This window comes from Bufo bufo, chromosome 9 (genome assembly GCF_905171765.1).
Source record: "Bufo bufo chromosome 9, aBufBuf1.1, whole genome shotgun sequence".
NCBI lineage: Eukaryota > Metazoa > Chordata > Amphibia > Anura > Bufonidae > Bufo > Bufo bufo.
In genome coordinates this window covers 182566557-182590079 of record NC_053397.1, presented here as the reverse complement: position 1 = coordinate 182590079, position 23523 = coordinate 182566557, and positions in this window count along the sequence as shown.

The following is a 23523-nucleotide window of genomic DNA, read 5'->3' as shown; positions in this document are numbered from 1 at the left end:
GTCACAAAAAGATGACGGTGGGGAACGGCAATTAGTGTTTCAGGAGGTGGATTATGATGATGATGAGACACAGTTGCCAATAAGTCAACAGCAATTAGTGTATCAAGAGGTTGATGATGAGACACAGTTGTCAATAACTGAAGTTGTTGTTAGGTCAACAAGTCAGGAGGATAAGCAGAGTAAGGAAGTGGAAGAGGAGGTGGTGGACGATGAAGTCACTGACCCAACCTGGGAAGGTGGCAAGCCAATCGAGGACAGCAGTACAGAGGCGGAGGGATCTGTAGCACCGCAACAGGCTGGAAGAGGCAGTGGGGTGGCAAAAGGGAGAAGGCGGGCCACACCAAACAGGCCCGCAACTGTTCCCCGGAGCACACCCTTGCGGAAATCTCACTTGCCAAGGGGTAGGTGTTCCACAGTCTGGCGCTTTTATTAGGAAAGTGCAGATGACAAAAGAATTGTAATTTGCAACCTGTGCCATACAAAAATGAGCATGGGCGTGAACACTACCAAACTCACCACCACCAGCATAATCTGCCACCTGGCATCAAAGCACCGTAATAGTTGGCTGAACGCCTGGGTCCAAAATCTGTGTCTGCGGGTCACACTACTGCCTCCTCTTCCCCTGTGTTACGTGCTGGCCTATTCCCTGTCAAAGGCGCAGGCCCGGATGCCTCCCGCCCTGCACCTGGACCTTCGCAAGCACCATCAGCGATCACATCCACTTCCGTGTCCCAGCGCAGCGTACAAATGTCCTTACCCTGGGCATTTGAACGCAAGCACAAATACCCAGCCACCCACCCACAGGCCATAGCACTAAATGCGCAACTTTCCAAATTACTGGCCTTAGAAATGTTGCCATTTAGGCTTTTGGACACTGAGGCCTTCCGCAGCCTGATGTCCCCAGCCGCCACTATTTTTCACGGTGTGCCGTTCCCACCTTACACCAGCATGTGTCCCGTAACATCACCCATGCCCTGACCAACGCACTTACTGGGAAGGTCCACTTAACCACTGACACATGGACAAGTGCTTTCGACCAGGGACGCTACATTTTCCTGACGGCACACTGGGTGAACGTTGTGGAGGCCGGGAGCGAGTTGTACCCTTGGATGACATAGGTGCTACCGACGCCAAGGATTGCAGGCCCTACTTCCATCAGGGTTTCCGCCACCACCTACGTTAGTGCCTCCAACCCCCACTTTCACCTCAGAATTATCCTCTTGCAGCACCAGTCAGCAGCTGAAAGCAGTGTAGCACTGCAGCGGGGTAGGGTCAACAGGCCGTGCTGAAGCTGATCTGCTTAGGTGACAAACAGCACACCGCCGCAGAGCTGTGGCAGCGGATAAGAGACCAAACTGAGCTGTGGCACTCGCCACTCAACCTAGAACCAGGCATGGTTGTGTCTGATAATGGCCGCAACTTGGTGGCAGCTTTGGAGCTCGGCAAGCTCACACACATCCCATGCCTAGCCCATGTCTTTAACTTAGTGGTTCAGCGGTTTCTCAAAACCTACCCCAATTTGCCTGAGCTACTAGTGAAGGTGTGCCGCATGTGTGCCCATTTCCGCAAGTCATCGACAGCTTCCGCAGGTCTGTCAACGCTGCAGAAGCGCTTACAATTGCCAGCTCACCGACTGTTGTGCGATGTGAGCACGCGCTGGAACTCAACGGTCCATATGTTGGCCAGGCTTTGTGAGCAGCAGAGGGCAGTAGTGGAATACCAGCTGCAACATGGTCGTCGCCTTTCCATTCAGCTTCCACTCCTCATAAGTGAGGAGTGGGCATGGATGTCTGACCTCTGTGAGGTTTTAAGAAACTTTGAGGAATCAACTCAGATGGTCAGCGGAGATAACGCTATTATCAGCGTCACCATCCCACTTCTGTGTCCACTCAAATGCTCGCTGCTCACAATTAAAGCCAACGCTTTGCATGTGGAAGAGGTGGAAATGGGGGAAGACATTACACAGGGTGATAGCCAGACCACCCTCAGTTCGTCTTCTCAGTGCAAATTGGATGATGATGAGGAGCAGGAGATGGTTGCCTCCGCTCCAGAGGGTAGTACCCATGGAAGTTTAATTCCATCTGTTCAGTGTGGATAGGCAGAAGAGGAGGAAGATGAGAAGATTGAGAGTCATCCTCCTGATGACAACAGCGAAGTCTTGCCTTTTGAGGCTCTGGCACACATGGCTGACTTTATGTTAAGCTGCCTTTCCCGTGACCCACGCGTTTTAAACATTTTGGACAATTACTGGTTGTTCACCCTTCTCGACCCCTGCTACAAAGAGAACTTCTTATCTCTCATTCCTGTGGTGGACAGGACGAGCAAAATGGTGCAATACCAGAAGGTCCTTGTGGAAAAATTGCTCCAAAACTTTCCAGCTGACATTGCTGGCAGCAGAGTACGTAGTTCCTTAGGCAACTGAGGAGGGAAGACGAGGCAGGGCAACACTCTCTAAAGCCTGGGACAGTTTCATGACACCCCGCCAGCACCCTCACCCTGATGCTCGGCCTAGTGTCACAAGGAGGGAAAAATGTTGGAAGATGGTGAAGAAGTACATAGCAGACCCTGTCAGCGTCCTCAATGATTTCTCTGTGCCTTACAACTACTGGGTGTCTAAGCTGGACATGTGGCACGAACTGGCGCTCTACACCTTGGAGGTGCTGGCCTTGCCCTGCCGCCAGCGTTTTGTCAGAGCGGGTATTTAGTGCTGCTGGGGGCATAATAACCGATAAGCGTATCTGTCTGTCAACTGAAAATGCTGACAGGTTGACTCTTATAAAAAAAAACAAGGCCTGGATTCCCCCTCTACTACACCAGAGGAAAGCGGCTGAACATAAATTCACTTTAAATGTGTTTTTTATAATGTACTGAATACACTGTATTCCCTTCCACCACAAAAAAGGGTATATGGTTCAATCTTCCTTTTCTCGTCCTCCTCCTCTTCCATCATATCAACATGCTTATTAGTCTGCCCTTGCTCCTAATGTTGTAGAGGGTCAGCTTACCTGCAGGCCCTTGCATATAATGTTTTAGAGGATCAGCTCACCAGCAGGCCCTCACCTACCATCTTTTAGAGGGTCAGCTCACCTGCAGGCCCTCGCATATAATGTTTTAGAGGGTCAGCTCACCAGCAGGCCCTCACCTACAATCTTTTAGAGGGTCAGCTCACCTGCAGGCCCTCGCATATAATGTTTTAGAGGGTCAGCTCACCAGCAGGCCCTCACCTACAATCTTTTAGAGAGCCAGCTCACCTGCAGGCCCTCGAATGTAATGTTTTAGAGGGTCAGCTCACCAGCAGGCCCTCGCATATAATGTTTTAAAGGGTCAGCTCACTAGAAGGCCCTCTCCTACAATCTTTTAGAGGGTCAGCTCACCTGCAGGCCCTCGCATGTAATGTTTTAGAGGGTCAGCTCATCTGCAGGCCCTCACCTACAATCTTTTAGAGGGTCAGCTCACCTGCAGGCCCATCGCACATAATTTTTTCAATGGTCAGATCAGCAGCAGGCACTCGCCCATAATTTTTTCGATGCTCAGATCAGCAGCAGGCACTCGCCCCTAATGTTTTAGAGAATCAGCTCTGCAGCAGACCCTCACCCATAATGTTTTAGATGGTCAGCTCAGCAGCAGGACCTCGCCCGTAATGTTTTAGAGGGTCACCAGCAGGCCTTTTGCTCCTAATGTTTTTGAGGGTCACCAGCAGGCCATCAATCATAATTTTTCGAGGGTCTATGATGCCCTCCTTTATGTGTAATGAAGGGTGTATTGGAGTGCCGGTTCTTTGTCATTTTTGGAAGCCCTTACACTCATAAAGCCTATGAACTGAGTGAAGGAGTCCCACTACTTGAACAATTGTACCACAATGTGAATGAGGCCCTCCATTATGTGATATACAGGTTGTATAGGAGTGCCTCTTCAGTGTAATTTTTGGCAAGTACAAGTAAATATACAGGATAGAATGTTTCCTAACAATTTTTCCTCTAAAATCGACTTTATCTTCGGTTTGGTGCGTATTATTGTCAGTCTGTAAAAGAGGCGTACTACTCGGACAACATCGTTCCCAGCAGCGACCTGGGAGTCCAAGATGCATCCAGACATCCTCCCGATGCTGTTCCCGAACCATTTCGGTGGTGTTTCTATCAATTTCTGACCTTTTCTTATGAATCAGACACCCTCCCCTCTTCAGAGCAAGGGCTGCCTGGTTTAATGCTTGGGTTCTCCCATTGACTTCCATTGTGCTCGGGTGCCCCGAGGTGTTCGACCAGAGCACTTTGGTGCTCGATTAACATTATTCAGGACGAGTTATACAAAGCATGTTCACGTCTGCAACAATGGCCATCATGAATCTTCTGTTGAGTGGCTCAGAACCCGTCACTATACGTAATATATGAAATAAAACTTGTTTTACTAATTTTTTTTGAATCTTCTGTTATGTCATGAAAGAAGGACAGTTATCATGTTGAAGGTTGAATGGTGGGCGACTGAGGAACTTCTACTGTCCAAATGCCCCAGGAATATTGTAAAAATTTAAGAAACATTTCTCAACAGCTTCCAAAAAAACAAATGAAGGTTAATTATTTTTGGAGGACATGTTCTTTAGCTGAAAGTCAGGCTGCAAAAAAAAAAAAACACAAGTGCTCTGACTCAGGCTGTCATCTAGTTTTATAGCTTGTGTCATCGGCTGATTCGATTGTGCCTATTTAAATCTGAAGCATGCATGCCTGGGAATAGAAGGCTGGTGTAGGTAATTTAGATTGTGAGCTCCACTGGGGACAGCGAGTGATGACAATTAGGGATGAGCAAATCGACTTCGGACTTTGTTTCAATACTGTACAGTATTAGAATGTATTGGCTCCGATGAGCCAAAGTTATTACTTCGCGAAGTCTCGCAAGACTTTGCATAATAACTTCAGAAATTGATTTAGAGTCCATTCACATGTCCGTATGTGTTTTGCGTTCCGCATTTTGCGGACCACACATCGCCGGCACTCTCATAGAAAATGCCTTTTCCGCGGACAAGAATAGGACATGTTAGTGGACTATAAAAAAAAAACATTTCCCAAACTCGGGTTCGGTTCCAAGGTACCACTCGCTCCGTACAGTATTGAAACAAAGTTTTATGCGAATCGACTTCGGATGTTTCATCCGAAGTCGATTCGCCCATCCCTAATGACAATGTCTGTAAAGCGCTATGGAATATGTCAGAGCTATATAAGTGAGTAAAATAAAATGTGGGGGACAAGTACATGTCAAGCTGCAAACTGAGGGTTTAGTTATAAGAGCCTATAGACAGGCATCTAACTAAAAATTTAGCATAGCCACTGAGCTAGTCAATAAAACATATCTGTATGACGCCACCTGCTGTTTGTTCTTTGATTTATTTCTCTGTCCATCTCACCTCACTGTGATAGGGAGAGAACTCCAGCAAAAAGGCTTTCCCCCCTGGAAAAGGACAAACCCCCTGTGCTGCCAGCCTAGCAGAACAATTGGAAATAGAAAAGCTACAATTTCTGGGGAAATTGTGCGAAGTGTTCTTGCCTCCACCAGTAGTCTACAACTGGAGTGGGCGGAGTAACTGGGTGGAGTGGCTGGAGTAACTGTGGAAAGGTTGGACTGGGCAGAGTAACTTTGTGGAGTGTTTGCAGTGAGTAAAGATAGTAAACATTACACTAACCAATTGATTGATCAAATTTAAAAAGTGCACATGGCAAGCTTGAAAGAGTGAGAAATGCATTTCGACTTTTATTTATTTATATAGCACATTTAATTGCAATGTTGTTGCCAAAAGTGCTTCACAATTACATTAAAACATACATTTATAAAAACATTAGCAGCCGATTTGTGTAGGTGGGCTTGAAAATGAGGGAGTGGTGGCAGTTTAGAAATCATGTCCTGAGGACAGTTAGGGTTTTAAATTTGGCAATAATAATAAGAACACATACAGTCAGGTCCATAAATATTGGGACATCGACACAATTCTAACATTTTTGGCTCTATACACCACCACAATGGATTTGAAATGAAACGAACAAGATGTGCTTTGACTGCAGACTGTCAGCTTTAATTTGAGGGAATTTACATCCAAATCAGGTGAACGGTGTAGGAATTACTTTTAATATTAAAAAGTAGAGGAGTTCATATGAAAAATAAAGGAATGATGTCGATAGCATCAGGGTTGGCAATGACAGTTTCTTGATCTTGCAGAGAGTTGACTGCAACAATGAAGTATCTGTTGAGATCTGCTCAGTGAAGGACCTCATTCTGAAAATAAGATGCCATCCCTTCCATGTGTACTGGCATCAACTCGTCTGCCATAAATTATCTAGAAAATTCTTCTTGGGGGTCTTTTACAAGTAAGAAATACTGACCCAATACTCTGAAGAGCTTAAACTATTGTGTTGTTTTGTAAGCCCTCTTTTTGTCCAGTCATTCGGAATTGGGCATGTTGGATTTTAACATGCCAGGCAGTGTCTGTCTTGTGGACCTTATAGAGATGGCTTTTAGAGTGGTGGTATGAGAGGTGATCATTAGAGGGGTGGTATGAGAGGGTGATCATTAGAGGGGTGGTATGAGAGGTGGTCATTAGAGGGGTGGTATAAGAGGTGGTCATTAGAGGGGTTGTATAAGAGGTGGTCATTAGAGGGGTGGTATAAGAGGTGGTGAATAGAGGGGTGGTATAAGAGGTGGTCATTAGAGGGGTGGTATAAGAGGTGGTGAATAGAGGGGTGGTATAAGAGGTGGTCATTAGAGGGGTGGTATAAGAGGTGGTCATTAGAGGGGTTGTATAAGAGGTGGTCATTAGAGTGGTGGTATAAGAGGTGGTGAATAGAGGGGTGGTATAAGAGGTGGTGAATAGAGGGGTGGTATAAGAGGTGCTCATTAGAGGGGTGGTATAAGAGGTGGTCATTAGAGGGGTGGTATAAGAGGTGGTCATTAGAGGGGTGGTATAAGAGGTGGTCATTAGAGGGGTGGTATAAGAGGTGGTCATTAGAGGGGTGGTATAAGAGGTCGTCATAAGAGGGGTGGTATAAGAGGTGGTGAATAGAGGGGTGGTATAAGAGGTGGTCATTAGAGGGGTGGTATAAGAGGTGGTCATTAGAGAGGTGGTATAAGAGGTGGTGAATAGAGGGGTGGTATAAGAGGTGGTGAATAGAGGGGTGGTATAAGAGGTGGTCATTAGAGGTGGTCATTAGAGGGGTGGTATAAGAGGTGGTGAATAGAGGGGTGGTATAAGAGGTGGTGAATAGAGGGGTGGTATAAGAGGTGGCGAATAGAGGGGTGGTATAAGAGGTGGTCATTAGAGGTGGTCATTAGAGGGGTGGTATAAGAGGTGGTGAATAGAGGGGTGGTATAAGAGGTGGTGAATAGAGGGGTGGTATAAGAGGTGGTCATTAGAGGGGTGGTATAAGAGGTGGTGATTAGAAGGGTGGTATAAGAGGTGGTCATTACAGTGGTGGTTTGAGATGTGGCCATTAGAGTAGTGGTATGAGATGTGGCCATTAGAGGGGTGGTATAAGAGGTGGTCATTACAGTGGTGGTTTGAGATGTGGCCATTAGAGTAGTGGTATGAGATGTGGCCATTAGAGGGGTGGTATAAGAGGTGGTCATAAGTGTGAATTAATTCCCTCTCTAATGGTATTTTCACACTTGCGTTTTTCTTTTCCGGGATAGATTTCCATCTTAGGGGCTCAATACCGGAAAAGAACTGATCAGTTTTATCCCCATGCATTCTGAATGGAGAGCAATCCGTTCAGGATGCATCAGGATGTCTTCAGTTCAGTCGTTTTGACTGATCAGGACAAATATAGAACCGCGGCATGCTACGGTTTTATCTCCGGCCCAAAAAACTTGCCTGAATGCCGGTTCCTTTTTTTCCCCCCATATGAATGTATCAGTGCCGGATCCGGCATTCAAAATACCGGATTGCCGGATCCTTCAAAAGGTGAAAAAAATAAATGCCGGATCCATTTTCCCGGATGACACCGGAAAGACGTATCCGGCATTTCAATGCATTTGTCTGATCCTGATCAGTCTAACAAATGCCATCAGTTCGCATACGTTTTGCCAGATTCGGCAGGCAGTTCCGGTGACGGATCACTCTGCCGCAAGTGTGAAAGTAGTCTAACAATGCGCAAGCTATTTTGAGGTCAGTTGAGGTAATTACTGGAAAGAAAACCTTACTTCATAGCAGGAAGCGTACCAATGTGAAACTTGTCCAAACCTAGGCCAACAGATGATGCTGGACAGGCTGCAGTCCTCTGTGGATTAACAGCTCTGTGCAGCACATCGCCACATTTTAAAAAGCGTGAAAAGTTTCACAGGTTATTTACAAGTGGAACTCCTCGTTTGGAGCTACTTTAAAGGGGCTGCAGGGAGGATTTATTACAAAAGGCTCAAAGCTGGGGAAAAAAAGAGAAAAGAAGGGAAACGAACCCTGAGTGATTTCCTGCCAATCCCATTCTGATGCTTCCCATCCAATCTCAAAACTCAGGAAATGCCTGGAGATTCCCCTATGGACAACCTTATACTAAAGGGGTTCTCCTGCACTACAAAAGTGATAGCCTCCCCTTAAAATAGGCCGTCTGTATCAGATCGTTGAGTTACCAGCCTCAGCATCCCTGACAATCAAATGAATGAAGGAGACCGCTGTTTACCAGGCACAACGGAGCTGCTCAGTCCCTTCCCATACAAGCGGCCGGGCTGCAATACCGGACACAGCCTCTACCAAAGGACGTCGACTTTATAGAGATGGAAACTAAATAATTGCTTCCTTTAACCCCCTACCGATCAGCCCGACCTCTGTTCATTTACATACAAAGGTACAATACTGTTTTGAAGGAGTCCTGCTCAGGCTACGTGACTACAGAGGGGTGGAGTGCAGATGACGGCTTTATTCAGGCTAGAATACCATGTTTTTAATCTTTTTTTTTTAAAAAAAAGGTCAAGACCACTGCTCTAGTTGTGATCTAACTTCGACAAATGGTATTTATCATGTAGAGAAAGTTAATATAAGGCACTTACTAATGTATTGTGATTGTCCATATTGCTTCCTTTGCTGGCTGGATTCAATTTTCCATTGCATTATACACATGCTTGTTTCCAGGGGTGACGACCACCCTGCAATCCAGCTGCGGTGGTCGCGCTTGCCTACTATAGAAAAAAGCGCTGACCTATGTGCCTCCTGTGGTCCCAGCCACCGGAAAGGCCGACACTTTTTCCTATATTGGGCACGCAGGACCACACTGCTGGCTTGCAGGGTGCTCATACCCATGTGTTAACTTTCTCTACATGATAAATGCCATTTGCTGAAGAGTGAAAACCCCTTTAAAGTGAAATACCTGTTTTTCTTCCCCTAAAAACAAGCCTAAATCAAGTTATTCTGTACATTCTATGTACAACTAACTACAACTCATCCTGCAAATGTCAAGGTCTCACACAGCTACACTGAAGGTGAGAATAAACGTATGACCACTAGAACACACAGGGAGGGAAACACGTCGGTGGTCCTTAAAGGGAAAGGGTCATCAGAAAAAGATCTATTGTTTAATTCACATTTTTAGGTTTAATATATTTTTAAAGACATTTGGTGATGTTACTTTTAAAGGGAGCAACATAGTACATTATAGAGCACTAACATCAGGATCTCTATCACATTCCCCATATTAGAATGCTACCTTCCTTATTGCTGTCCATCGCCGATTTTCTCAGAAAAACACTTTTATTTAATATGTTAATTAGCTGCTGAAGGTGCCAGGGGGCGGCGTTCATGCGGCCGGTGCCCAGGCCAAACCCCTCCACCTTTCACCCCTCTGGCCCACCCTAGGTTCTTCTGATTACATCCTCCTCTTAGTGAGAAATCCAGCGCCAGCGCCGTTCAACAGATTTGCAGCGCCTGCGCGCTTCATTCCCCATTATGGGCAGAGGCACAAGGCCGGCTAGATCGGGATGTACGGGCAGGCACATGCGCATTAAACGCTCTTGTGCCTCTTCCCATAATGGGGAATGAAGTGCGCAGGCGTGGTGAATCTGATGAACGGCGCTGGCGCTGCAATATTCAATATGGGGAATGTAATGGAGATCCTGATGTTAGTGTTCTATAATGGTGATTTTAGGTGCAAGACCCTTTAACTTTTCATGTCAATATCTATATTCAAACAAAAATCAAAAAATTCTGCAGTTTTTGCACTGGACAGTATGTCTAATTGGTGCCACTTGTTGGTCTGTACAGATCACTTTACTGCAGTTACCTGCTTATCTGTCATTCTAATCCTGCCTGTAATGATATCACCTCTGTATATAGATAAGACAGGATCCACCATTCACAATACAGTAGATGATTGTCAAATCTTATATATTCTTTCTTTGTACAATGACCTCTGCACAGGTCACAGAGCATGCCTCGAAAACTCTCCCATAGAAGTCAATAGGGTCCCCTCCTGACCACTGTGTCTATTGACCGTAAAGCAATTTTCTTAATGCTTTCTAAATGCCGTTAAAAACAGCTCAGTCAAGATGGCCGCCCCCATAATAATGTCCAGGAAATCGAATAATTTAATCTGCAATCTGCATTGTTAGGGGCAGTGATAGGGGAGTGTCTATGTAACTGGGTGGGAGGAGCTATAAACTAGCTGGGTGTTGTTAGGGGCAATGATAGGGGAGTGTCTATGTAACCAACTGGGTGGGAGGAGCTATAAACTAGCTGGGTGTTGTTAGGAGCAGTAATAGGGGAGTGTCTATGTAACTAGCTGGTGGGAGGAGCTATAAACTAGCTGGGTGTTGTTAGGGGCAGTGATAAGGGAGTGTCTATGTAACTGGGTGGGAGGAGCTATAAACTAGCTGGGTGTTGTTAGGGGCAGTAATAGGGGAGTGGCTATGTAACTGGGTGGGAGGAGCTATAAACTAGCTGGGTGTTGTTAGGGGCAGTAATAGGGGAGTGTCTATGTAACTAGCTGGTGGGAGGAGCTATAAACTAGCTGGGTGTTGTTAGGGGCAGTAATAGGGGAGTGTCTATGTAACTAGCTGGTGGGAGGAGCTATAAACTAGCTGGATGTTGTTACGGGCAGTGCTGGAGCTGTGGTAGAGAAAGGAGAAGTGCATTATGGGTTTGGTTGGATACAACAACAGGAAGTGCTGCATACAGGATGGAAACAAACCACAGTGATTGGTTTACATAGTGAAAATGGGTCAGGAGCATCCAAACTGGGGAAGATGTACATGAGTTAAGCAACTCGATGAGCACATATGTTAAACACCATAGTAATCCTGGAAAACCTCTTTGAGGCTAATATTTAATTACATCTTTAAGGGGCTAAAATGCACTTAATGGGAGTCTCCCACCTCCGACAAGCCCTATTAAGTACAATAATACATGTAGAGAGCACCTGCCGCTAACCGCAGATCACTCCCATTGGGAGGAGTCCAAAGTACTCACCATAGAGCCACAGCCTCTTCAAACATCTGATCGTGGGGGTGTCGGGAGTCAGATACTGAGGACAGGCAATCAATTTTTTAAATACCAGAAAACCCCTTTAACTTCTGTGAATTAACCAAATATCCACTTTTTCATCTGCTACTTTACAAACTACATTTCTATATTACTGACAAAAATAATATAAAATATTTGCCAGAATTCCTCTTTTTCTATCTCCCCCAATATGACGGTAACATTCTGGTATCGTCCACAGTCTCTTCCTGTTCTCCATCATGGAACATCTGCTATAGTTAAGTATTGGATGGGCTCCAGAACAGGTTTTCAAATGACCTGATTAATGTCCTTGATCTAAAAAATTAATTAACACGTTTAAAAGATGTAATGGTCTTTGGTCTGGCATCATTAAGTAAAGACTGTACAGCAATTAGGAAACTCCTCGTTACTTTAATACTGTTAAGTACCTATTTGTTTTGGCATTTAAAGAGTGTTCGCTGCTGGAGGCATTAGTACAGTATTGATCTTCAGTCAAAGGGGTTAATAAGAGTTAATTCTCTAATTATGGGATAAAAGGACCAGTGAATGCCCACAAGGCTATATCCAGAACTGGAATGTATGCTATCGGGGACCATCATTAGTCTGTGTTCACATAATACAGTACGGATCTCTGCGTGCCTCCCTATGTAGAATCAAAGGCGCAGTGATTGTGGGTGTATATGGGGCTGTACTAATGTGCTTGTGCAAGATCCCTGGAGAACCCACGGCCCTCCAGCTGTTGCAAAACTACAACTCCCATCATTCCCGGACAGCCTACAGCAGGGCATGGTGGGAGTTGTAGTTTTACAACAGCTGGAGGGCCGCAGGTTGAGTATCCCTGGTCTACACAGATCACCCAAAGAGTAGCATATCTGAAGGTGCAGGGCGCCCTGAGAACGTTGCTGCACCTTCATGGTTTCCAGCCAAGGTTTCTGTCCCTTTAAGGCTACTTTCACACTCGCGTTTGGTGCGGATCCGTCATGGATCTGCACAAAGGCATCCGTTCAGATGATACAACCGCCTGCATCCGTTCACAACGGGTCCGTTTGTATTATCTGTAACATAGCCAAAACGGATCCATCTTGAACACCATTGAAAGTCAATGGAGGACGGATGCGTTTTCTATTGTGCCAGATTGTGTCATAGAAAACGGATCAGTTTGGCTCAGTTTCGTCAGGCGGACACCAAAACGCTGCAGGCAGCGTTTTGGTGTCCGCCTCCAAAGCGGAATGGAGACGGATCGGAGGCGAACTGATGCATTCTGAGCGGATCCTTTTCCATTCAGAATGCATTACGGCAAAAACTGATCCGTTTTGGGCCGCTTGTGAGAGCCCATGACGGATCTCAGAAACGGAAAGCCAAAACGCCAGTGTGAAAGTAGCCTAACCGAGGGGTAACACAGAACAGAAATGTATATAATGATCAAGCTTTCTACGTGAGTCCTTTTATTATAATTATGTTTCAGTCCTGTTGCGTTTCAGTTTTAATGGCAATTCACAAAATGACAAAAACAATCATTTGGATCAGAAATTTGAGCAATAAAAGGGTATTCAATATGCGAATAAAACGTCGCCTCGGGCCTCTTTATAACAAAAGCAGCACATGACCTACTTCACATCTTCCTCGCCAGCTGTTCATTTCCATCTGATATGTTCCGATTTACATTCAGCACTTACATACCACTGAGCATCGACAGCCGCGGCTTCAGGGGGGGCGTCACATGGCATGCCAGCGCTCCCACAAACTAATGGTCTGTGACAAACCGCCTGCAAAAATCTCAATCAAAATGAATTATCGCTCCACAGGGAGGCATATGTAATTAATAAAAAATAAAAAATCCAACTTTTAAAGGGCATCTGTCAGCAGTTTTGTACCTATGACACTGGCTGGCCTCTTACATGTGCACTTGGCAGCTGAAGGCATCTGTGTTGGTCCCATGTTCATATGTGGCCGCATTGCTGAGAGAAATAAGGTTTTAATAGATGCAAATGAGCCTCTAGGAGCAACGGGGGCGTTACCATTACACCTAGAGGCTCTGCTCTCTCTGCAACTGCCCCGCCCTCTATACTTTAGGAGAGGTCGAGGTCAGGCGTGATCATGTTTACTTACCCAAAGCTGTCGAGCCTGTGGTTCACGGCTTTTCCTTCTGATACAGAAGGTCCCAGGTTCGAGAACCGCCAGTGACAATTTGGATAAAAGGGGAATAACAATTTTTAAATACACAGGGGTGTTCTCAATACATATTACAACGCTTAAGACCCTAGTTATATGGGGGAATGACTTATTTTAACCCCTTCCTGACCTCCTCAATACATGTTTAGTCTATGGGAACAGCAATCAAAGTCCCCTAGGGTGACGTAAATAAATGAAAAAAGTTTTTAAAACTATATATATATATAAAAAAAAAAAAAAATCGAATGAGCCCCTTTCCCCGTATAAAACATAAAGATGGCTGTCATTGTTGCGCACAAAATGCCCCTATTAAAATATAAAAGTATTCATTCCGTACGGTGAACTCCATAATGGAAAAAAAATCAAAACTGCGCATTCGTCATTTTTTGGTGCTTTATCTCCCAAAATAACTGAATAAAAAAGATGATCAAAAAGGCATATTCGAAAATAGTATCAATAAAAACTACAGATTGCCCCGAAACCCCCCCACCACCGCCTAATTGTCTTGGCCACACCTTCTGCCAGTTTGGCTCCGCCTACAACATGGGCCGTTTTTTCCAGGGCCACTTTGAGTTCCCAATCTGCCCCTGGCGAGACTAGAGCTGCCGTTTGATGACAGCCGCTCCATTCTCTGTGACAAGAGTCCACACGTTGTATCAGGACTCCTATCAGATCCTAAGAGATCAAGCAGAGGAAGATGGCTGCCAGGCATGGCCGGATTCAGGCTTGTTTTTCTTTTTTTTTTCAAGGAATGAGCGGGGGACTCCTTCGTGTCTTGATTTGACTCGCCGCTCTTAGTGGAGGCAGCGTTCATCTTCTCGTTGATGCAGGAACGAGCGGGGGACTCCTTCGTGTCTTGATTTGACTCGCCGCTCTTAGTGGAGGCAGCGTTCATCTTCTCGTTGATGCAGGAACGAGCGGGGGACTCCTTCGTGTCTTGATTTGACTCGCCGCTCTTAGTGGAGGCAGCGTTCATCTTCTCGTTGATGCAACATGTCATGGTGATCAAACAGGAGCAGGAATCTCAGGCTGCAGCATGATGGTGGCAGAGGACTGAAGCAACGATGATCCTAATTTTATTAAGAGAGGTTTCCACAGCAACTAATGGTTCCAGTCCTGAAGCTGGAAGTTGTCCATCAATCAGTAATAAACATACCAGGCTGAAGATTCAAAAGACCCCACGTCACAGTGCGTTAGCGTTCCCGGGTCATGATGTTTCACAGAGCGGGTGTATCCTGCGTATAGGACACGTATATACTCTTAGCGGATCTATACAGATTTATAAACTACTAGTCATAACCCAGCGACAAAGACGTCACATGCATTATAGTCACAGTACAAAAATACTTCTTAGCATTTTGGAGGAGTATTTTCAGCCAAGGAGGAATACAAAATAAGATGCTGGGTGGCAGTTCCTTTAATTTTGGGAACTTAAAGTGGCCCTGGAGACCTAAAGGTGGCCCCATGTTGTAGGCAGGTCCAAGTTGACAGAACCCCGGCCAAATATAAGAAGGTGAGGACAACACAAATAGGCAGGGCCAGCAATACTATAGTGCAGCACAAAATACCGCCCCAGGCCGAGCCAAATATCACAGTGCGGCACAAAATACTGCCACCAAAATACTGTCAAGCGTATGACTATCCTGAGGACCGTGATACAGTTGAATTCGGGATGGCACCTGCTGCCGCCAGCCAGGGGCATAAGAGCCGGATACTCCTACGTTAATTAATGTAGAGAGCATCAGATCATCATGTACCTGGCGAGCGGAAGGCGGCCCACCGGGAAATTTCCCTGTAGGGTTCATGGCCAGTCCGCCCCTGACCAAAATGTTCACAACTTACAGGACTTAAAGGAGATGCGTCATCAGGAAAATACCTATTGTCTGAATCAAGTTTTTATGTTAATATTTTATATTTAAAAAAAGGTATATAATCCTGCGATTTCCACACTGTCCACTAGGCATACTAATAGATGAACGCTTCTATTGTGGAAGTGTTCGTCTGCATAGTCATCTGTATCGCCGTCCTCAGGACAGTGATACAGATGGCTGTGCTGCGGCGGGGAAGGGAGAGGCGTGTCCCTTTCACTCTTCCTCTGATAGGCTGCCGGCACTAGGCCGACAGCCTATCAGAGGCCGGTGACGTCATCGCGCCGCCTGAGCCATACAGCATGGGACACAGGCCGGAAGAGGCCTGCAGCACATCGCTGACATGGAGGTAAGTATAACTGTTTTTTTTTTATATGTACAATACTTGTTACTGGCACATGATTGGGGGGACTCCTGTTACTGGCACATGATTGGGGGGGCTCTTGTTACTGGCACATGATTGGGGGGGTCTTTTTACTGGCATATGATTGGGGGGGGCTCTTGTTACTTGCACATGATGGGAGGCTCTTATTACTGGCACATGATGGGATGTGCTCTTGTTACTGGCACATGATGGGAGGTGCTCTTGTTACTGGCACATGATTGGGGGGGCTCTTGTTACTTGCACATGATTGGGGGAGGGCTCTTGTTACTTGCACATGATGGGGGGCTCTTATTACTGGCACATGATGGGGGGGTGCTCTTGTTACTGGCACATCATTGGGGGGGTGCTCTTGTTACTGGCATATTATTGAGGGGGGTTCTTGTTACTGGCACATGATTGGGGGGCTCTTGTTACTGGCACATGATTGGGGGGCTCTTGTTACTTGCACATGATGGGGGGCTCTTATTACTGGCACATGATGGGGGGGTGCTCTTGTTACTGGCACATCATTGGGGGGGTGCTCTTGTTACTGGCATATTATTGAGGGGGGGGGTTCTTGTTACTGGCACATGATTGGGGGGCTCTTGTTACTGGCACATGATTGGGGGGCTCTTGTTACTGGCACATGATTGGGGGGCATCTATGGGGGCACATTTTACTGGCACATTATTGGGGGGCAGCTATGGGGGGCACTTATTACTGGCACATTATTGGGGGTACTTTTTACTGGCACATTATTGGTGGGCACTATAGGGGCATCTACTGAGGCCACAAAGAAGGGGTATTTTATATGGGGGGCTCTGTACAGTAGCATTTTATACTGGGACACATTATGGTGGGTACTATGGGGAAGAGGAGTACTATGGGGTCATCTACGGGGGCCACTAAGAAGGGGTATTTTATACTTGCAAATTATGGGGGACACTGAGGGCATCTACTGTGGCACTATATATGGGGCATTTTATACTAGTACATTATGGGGGGCACTAGGAGGAAGGAGCACTATGGGGGCATTTACTGGGGGCACTATATAGGGTATTTTATACTGGCACATTATGGGGGCACTATGGGGACATTAGCTCAACTGGGGGAATTACAAGGGGGTCACATTATAAGGAGAATTATTTCTACTGGGGGGGGGGGGCATTATGGTGGGCTTTATTACTCCCCCATGGTATGACCCCCTAGTAGCAGCACCAGCCTCTCCCTGCTCTGCTATCCCTCTGCACCTTCTCCAAATCCTTATTATGAAATCTTTCTCATTAGGATAAAACACATCAGCTCCACGAGCCCCAAAGTGTTGAAGTGCCCCTCCCGAGACCAGGCTCTGGATCCGCCACTGGCCAGACTGGGATTACAAAGCAGCCCACATGGTATTGTGTAAAAATAGTAGTGCGCAATGAACGCTGCGGAAAATGTTGCTTAAGTTGGTCATATCCCTATGTAAACCATCAATGCAAAAAAGAAGATAAAAGTGCACGAAAAAGTGCAAAAAAAATGCAAGAAAAGACAGAAATGCCTAATCACATGTTCAGGGACAGCAACACATACCTCTGATACCACTGTGCAGCACAAAAAAACCTCTCCAGGACCATTGCTTCTTGACCACCCCTCCCCCACTGTCAGCAGCATTGTCCTCACTTAACCCCTTCCTGATGGGGCAATTTTTTATTTCTGTTTTTTACTCCCTCCCCAGAGCCATAACTTTTTTATTTTTCCGTTCACACAGCTGTATAGGGCTTGTTTTCTGTGGGACAAGTTGTACTTTCTAGTGCCGCTAATGACTGTTGCGAACAATGTAGTAGAAAGCTGAAAAAAATTCAGAATGAGGTAGAATTGGGGAATAAACACAATTCCGCCATAGTTTGATGGATTTCGTTTTTTACGGTGGTCCCATTGTAGTATCTTCATTCTCCGAGTCAGTACGATTATAGCGATACCAAATTTATATATATATTTTTTTTTCAATTTAATTTAAAAATAAAAACGAAATTAAATTATTATTTTTTTCTTTGAATCGTCATAGTCTGACCCCCATAACATTTCAGATTTACATCTACAGAACTTTTTGTGGGCTCATGTTTTGCAGGATGATCTGTGTATTTCAACGATGCCTCTTTGGGATATGTATGACTTTTTTATCACTTTTCATCCAACTTTGGAAGGTAATGTGACCAAAATAACTGCGAATCAGTCATTCACTGTACAGGTTCAACACATTTTTATTTAATAGTTCGGGCGTTTTGGGTCACATTGATAAAAAATATCGTTATTTTCTTTCATTGTTTATTTTTATTTCTAAAATAGGGAAGGGAAGTGATTACAATTTTTATACCTTTTGGCTTTTTATATATTTTTTAAAACTTTTTCTTTTTTTTTTTTTACCTTTTTTAAGTTATTTTTAGTCCCCCTCAGGGACTTCAACATGTGATTGTCTGATTGCTTCTTCCATAAACAGCAAGGATTTAACATTGCAGTCTATGGGAAAATCACTATGCTCCGATCAAGTTCCTTCAGAAGGCTCAAGGCTGCCAGAGCAACCAAACGGCACCTGTGATCTCATAGCGGAGACCTATTCAGTCACCAGGAGCGCATCGCTCCCATAAAATAACCGCTCAGGTGCTGTGGTCGCAATTGACCATGACACCTGAAGGGTTAAAAGTCTGAAAAGCACTGTTACCGATCACAGACTCTGCCACCGAGTGTCTGCTGTGCAAAACAGCAGACACCCAGCAGCTACGTCGCCCACTCAGCTCCTGAGCGGGCACCATCTTTAAAATCTGACATCTGCCGTACATATACGGCAGAAAAGGGAAGCAGTTAGATTTCTCACCTCTCTTCCAGAGTAACACTATAGGAGCAGTGAGGCTGGTTGTGCCTAGAATGTATGGGTGTCTGAGAGAATCTAGCCTCGTCCCCAAATTGTTGTAAGAACTAATGTTGTCCATGAAAACAACTGTTACCTTAAACTCAACACACACAAGAAACCACACAGCACATGTAGGAAAACGTCCTGCAGCCCCCAAAACAGAACAGTTATTCACAGCTGTTACTTTACTGTTAAGGACCTGTAGTGATGTCATCACAGGTCCTTGAGCGCTCCAAACTTTGGAACTGCACTGACTGTACTCTCAGGGGGTTAAGGACCTGTGATGATGATGTCATCACAGGTCCTTGAACGGTCATATACTCGGAACTGCACTGAAGCTGCAGGGTTTACTTCATGAGGGGCAGCTCATGTATATTCATATCAGGTGGCCCCCTGACAGACCAATCCACCGGTAATCTACCTAGTTAGGGTCCATTCACACGTCCGCAGTGTTTTGCAGATCCGCAAAACACCAGGCCGGCACCCCAATAGAAATGCCTATTCTTGTCCGGAAATGAACATCTTTTCCCTTCCCATTGAAAATGAATGGGTCCGCACCCGTTCCGCATAATGGCAGAACGGATCCGGACCCAAAGTGCGGACATGTGAATGGACCCTAAAGCAGATTACAAGTTTGGGCCTGAGGGTAGTTTTTCAGTAACTATCTCACTATCACCACAGCCTGAATTACAATGGCAAGTAACACCTCTGTATATGATAACACGGGATCCAGCATTCAATGTAGGTGATATTACAGCTTATCTGCTCCTTACTGACCTCTGCACAGGTCACAGAGCATGCCAAGAAAACTATCCTATAGAAGTCAATGGGGTCCCCTCCTGTCCATTTTGTCTATGGCCCATATAGCTGCTCTCAAAAGACAGGAAGTCTTAACATATTTTAGGCCTAGTGGCCAGTGTGAAAAAGCATAAAAATGTGATTAAAACAATAGGTCATTTTCTGATGACACTTCCTCTAAGCAGGCTCCGGGGAACATACTTGTTATTCCAGCAGATCCCACAGACCATTTTGAAATTCATGGAGGACGAGTCAACACCTTGAACTCTACGTCATTTTCCTCACACCATTCCTAAAAACATTTGCAGTGTGGCTGGGGCATAATCCTGCCGAAAAAGGCCACTGCCATTAGGGAATATAACAGCCATGGTGGGGTATTTGGTCTGAACAATGTTTAGGTAGGAGTCAAAAGCGCCGTCCACATGAATGCCAGGATCTAGGACTTCAGCCAGGATCTAGGACTTCCAGCAGCACATTGCGCAGGGCGCCACACTGTCTCGTCTTCTTCACATAGTACATCTCTTCCTCAGGTGAATAACACACAAGCTCCTGACTGTCCACCTGATGAAAACTTGACTCCTCAGACCGATCCACCTTCCTCTGTTGCTCCATGTTTCAGTTCTGATGCTCATGTGCACATTGTAGGCACTTTCGCGGCAAGGTTAGCATAAGCACACATCAATGAGTCTTGGTTGGCCAAGAACCCATCACCATGGGTCCTCCTTGATCCACTGTATTCTGGAAACAACTTGCAAGACCTGCTGTTTTGGAGATGTCCTGACCCATCACAATTTGGTCCTTGTCACTCAGATACTTATGCTTGCCCATTTTTGCTGTTTCTGCCACAGTGCCACTGTAATGATATGACTATATGAAGAAAAGGAATGTGTTGGTGTAGCATCATCGGCCTGTGCCCGTTGCTGTCCTGCTCTCCCTAGAGGCACGGGCACCACATCACTCACCCTTCTTTCACTCTACGGCTGCCGGATTGGACGCTGTCCCGATCCCCTGCTTCCTGTCGAGAAGGCCTCCTCCCCCTTTTAAAGGCCGAGCGCACACTACCCTAATTCACACCAGCCTTTCAGTACCTAAGGCACCTTGCCCTATGGTAGAGTGCCTGAGCAATAGGTTTTCTAGCTAGTTCCTGCAAAGGTGTGTTGTATCTGTTTGTCTGCCCATGTACTGGCTTCTGCTCAGTTCCTGGATTCTGACCTTCTGCTACCAGACCTGATCTGTGTCTGACCTCCATATTGACCCTTCACAGCATGCCCTAGGCCTGGACTGTTTATTGGATTGCTCATATTCTTCTTGACCTGACCTCGGACTGTATCTTTGACTACGGTTTTTTGCCTTATCCCTCGGTGCCCCGAAATAGTGTCTCTGACCCATGTGGGTCTGCTATCAACTGCATAGAGACTACTCCTGCTTCTATTATGTGAGGCCGGTGTATTTTATGCAGAATATTCCAAACTGGCAGCCGTGGATTAGGAAAACATGCATTGTGTTAGGTTTTATATATTATAATTTATGATCGGCTGAAATTACCAGGGTTATGCATGCATTATGTTATTACAGGCTGGCAGTGTCAGGGTTAACAGCAGGAGGAGTATGTCATTACAGGCTGGCAGTGACGGGTTCATGACAAGGTGCATTATACATTACATCGCAGTATAGGCTGCCAGCGGGAAAATTATATAGTGTCACGGGCGAGCAGGGTTCGCGTTATTAGCGGGTGCATTGAATTATATTGTATTATAGGCTGGAAGTGTCACCATTATGTGTGTATTATAAGGGGTTACAGACTGGGAGTGCTGGGGCTATCAGCAGGTGTAATATATACAGTATATACACATTACAGGCAATGCCGGGTCATTAGAGGATGTACTATATTATACAGTATTACAGGCAGAGCTGGGTGTATTATACAGTATTACAGGCAGTGCTGGGTGTATTATACAGTATTACAGGCAGTGCTGGGTGTATTATACAGTATTACAGGCAGTGCTGGGTGTATTATACAGTATTACAGGCAGAGCTGGGTGTATTATACCGTATTACAGGCAGAGCTGGGTGTATTATACAGTATTACAGGCAGTGCTGGGTGTATTATACAGTATTACAGGCAGTACTGGGTGTATTATACAGTTTTACAGGCAGAGCTGGGTGTATTATACCGTATTACAGGCAGAGCTGGGTGTATTATACAGTATTACAGGCAGTACTGGGTGTATTATACAGTTTTACAGGCAGAGCTGGGTGTATTATACAGTATTACAGGCAGTGCTGGGTGTATTATACAGTATTACAGGCAGAGCTGGGTGTATTATACAGTATTACAGGCAGTGCTGGGTGTATTATACAGTATTACAGGCAGTGCTGGGTGTATTATACAGTATTACAGGCAGTGCTGGGGCTATCAGCAGGTGTAATATATACAGTATATACACATTACAGGCAATGCCGGGTCATTAGAGGATGTACTATATTATACAGTATTAGGCCTCTTTCACACGACCGTTTCCCCCCCCCCCCCCCCCCCCCCGTTTACGGGCCGTTTTTTGCGTTCCGTATACGGAACCATTGATTTCAATGGTTCCGCCAAAAAAACGGAATGTACTCCGTATGCATTCCGTTTCCGTTCCGTTAAAAGATAGAACATGTCCTATTATTGCCCGCAAATCACGTTCCGTGTCTCCATTCATGTCAATGGGTCCGCAAAAAAACGGAACACATACGGAAATGCATCCGTATGTCTTCCGTATCCGTTCCGTTTTTTTGCGGAACCATCTATTGAAAATGTTATGCCCAGCCCAATTTTTTCTATGAATATACTGTATACTGTAGATGCCATACGGAAAAACGGAACGGAAAAACGGAACGGAAACACAACGGAAACAAAAAACGGAACAACGGATCCATTTAAAACGGACCGCAAAACACTGAAAAAGCCATACGGTCGTGTGAAAGAGGCCTTACAGGTAGAGCTGGGTGTATTATCCAGTATTACAGGCAGTGCTGGGGCTATCAGCAGGTGTAATATATACAGTATATACACATTACAGGCAATGCCGGGTCATAAGAGGATGTACTATATTATACAGTATTACAGGCAGAGCTGGGTGTATTATACAGTATTACAGGCAGAGCTGGGTGTATTATACAGTATTACAGGCAGAGCTGGGTGTATTATACAGTATTACAGGCAGAGCTGGGTGTATTATACAGTATTACAGGCAGAGCTGGGTGTATTATACAGTATTACAGGCAGAGCTGGGTGTATTATACAGTATTACAGGCAGAGCTGGGTGTATTATACAGTATTACAGGCAGAGCTGGGTGTATTATACAGTGTTACAGGCAGAGCTGGGTGTATTATACAGTATTACAGGCAGAGCTGGGTGTATTATACAGTATTACAGGCAGAGCTGGGTGTATTATACAGTGTTACAGGCAGAGCTGGGTGTATTATACAGTATTACAGGCAGAGCTGGGTGTATTATACAGTATTACAGGCAGAGCTGGGTGTATTATCCAGTATAACAGGCAGTGCTGGGTGTATTATACAGTATTACAGGCAGTGCTGGGGCTATCAGCAGGTGTAATATATACAGTATATACACATTACAGGCAATGCCGGGTCATAAGAGGATGTACTATATTATACAGTATTACAGGCAGGGGTTGTCAGTGGGTGTATCATACAGTATTACAGGCAGAGCTGGGTTTATTAAACAGTATTACAGGCAGAGCTGAGTGTATTATACAGTATTACAGGCAGTGCTGGGTGTATTATACAGTATAAAAGGCAGAGCTGAGTGTATTATACAGTATTACAGGCAGTGCTGGGTGTATTATACAGTATAAAAGGCAGAGCTGGGTGTATTATACAGTATTACAGGCAGTGCTGGGTGTATTATACAGTATTACAGGCAGAGCTGGGAGTATAATACAGTATTACAGGCAGAGCTGA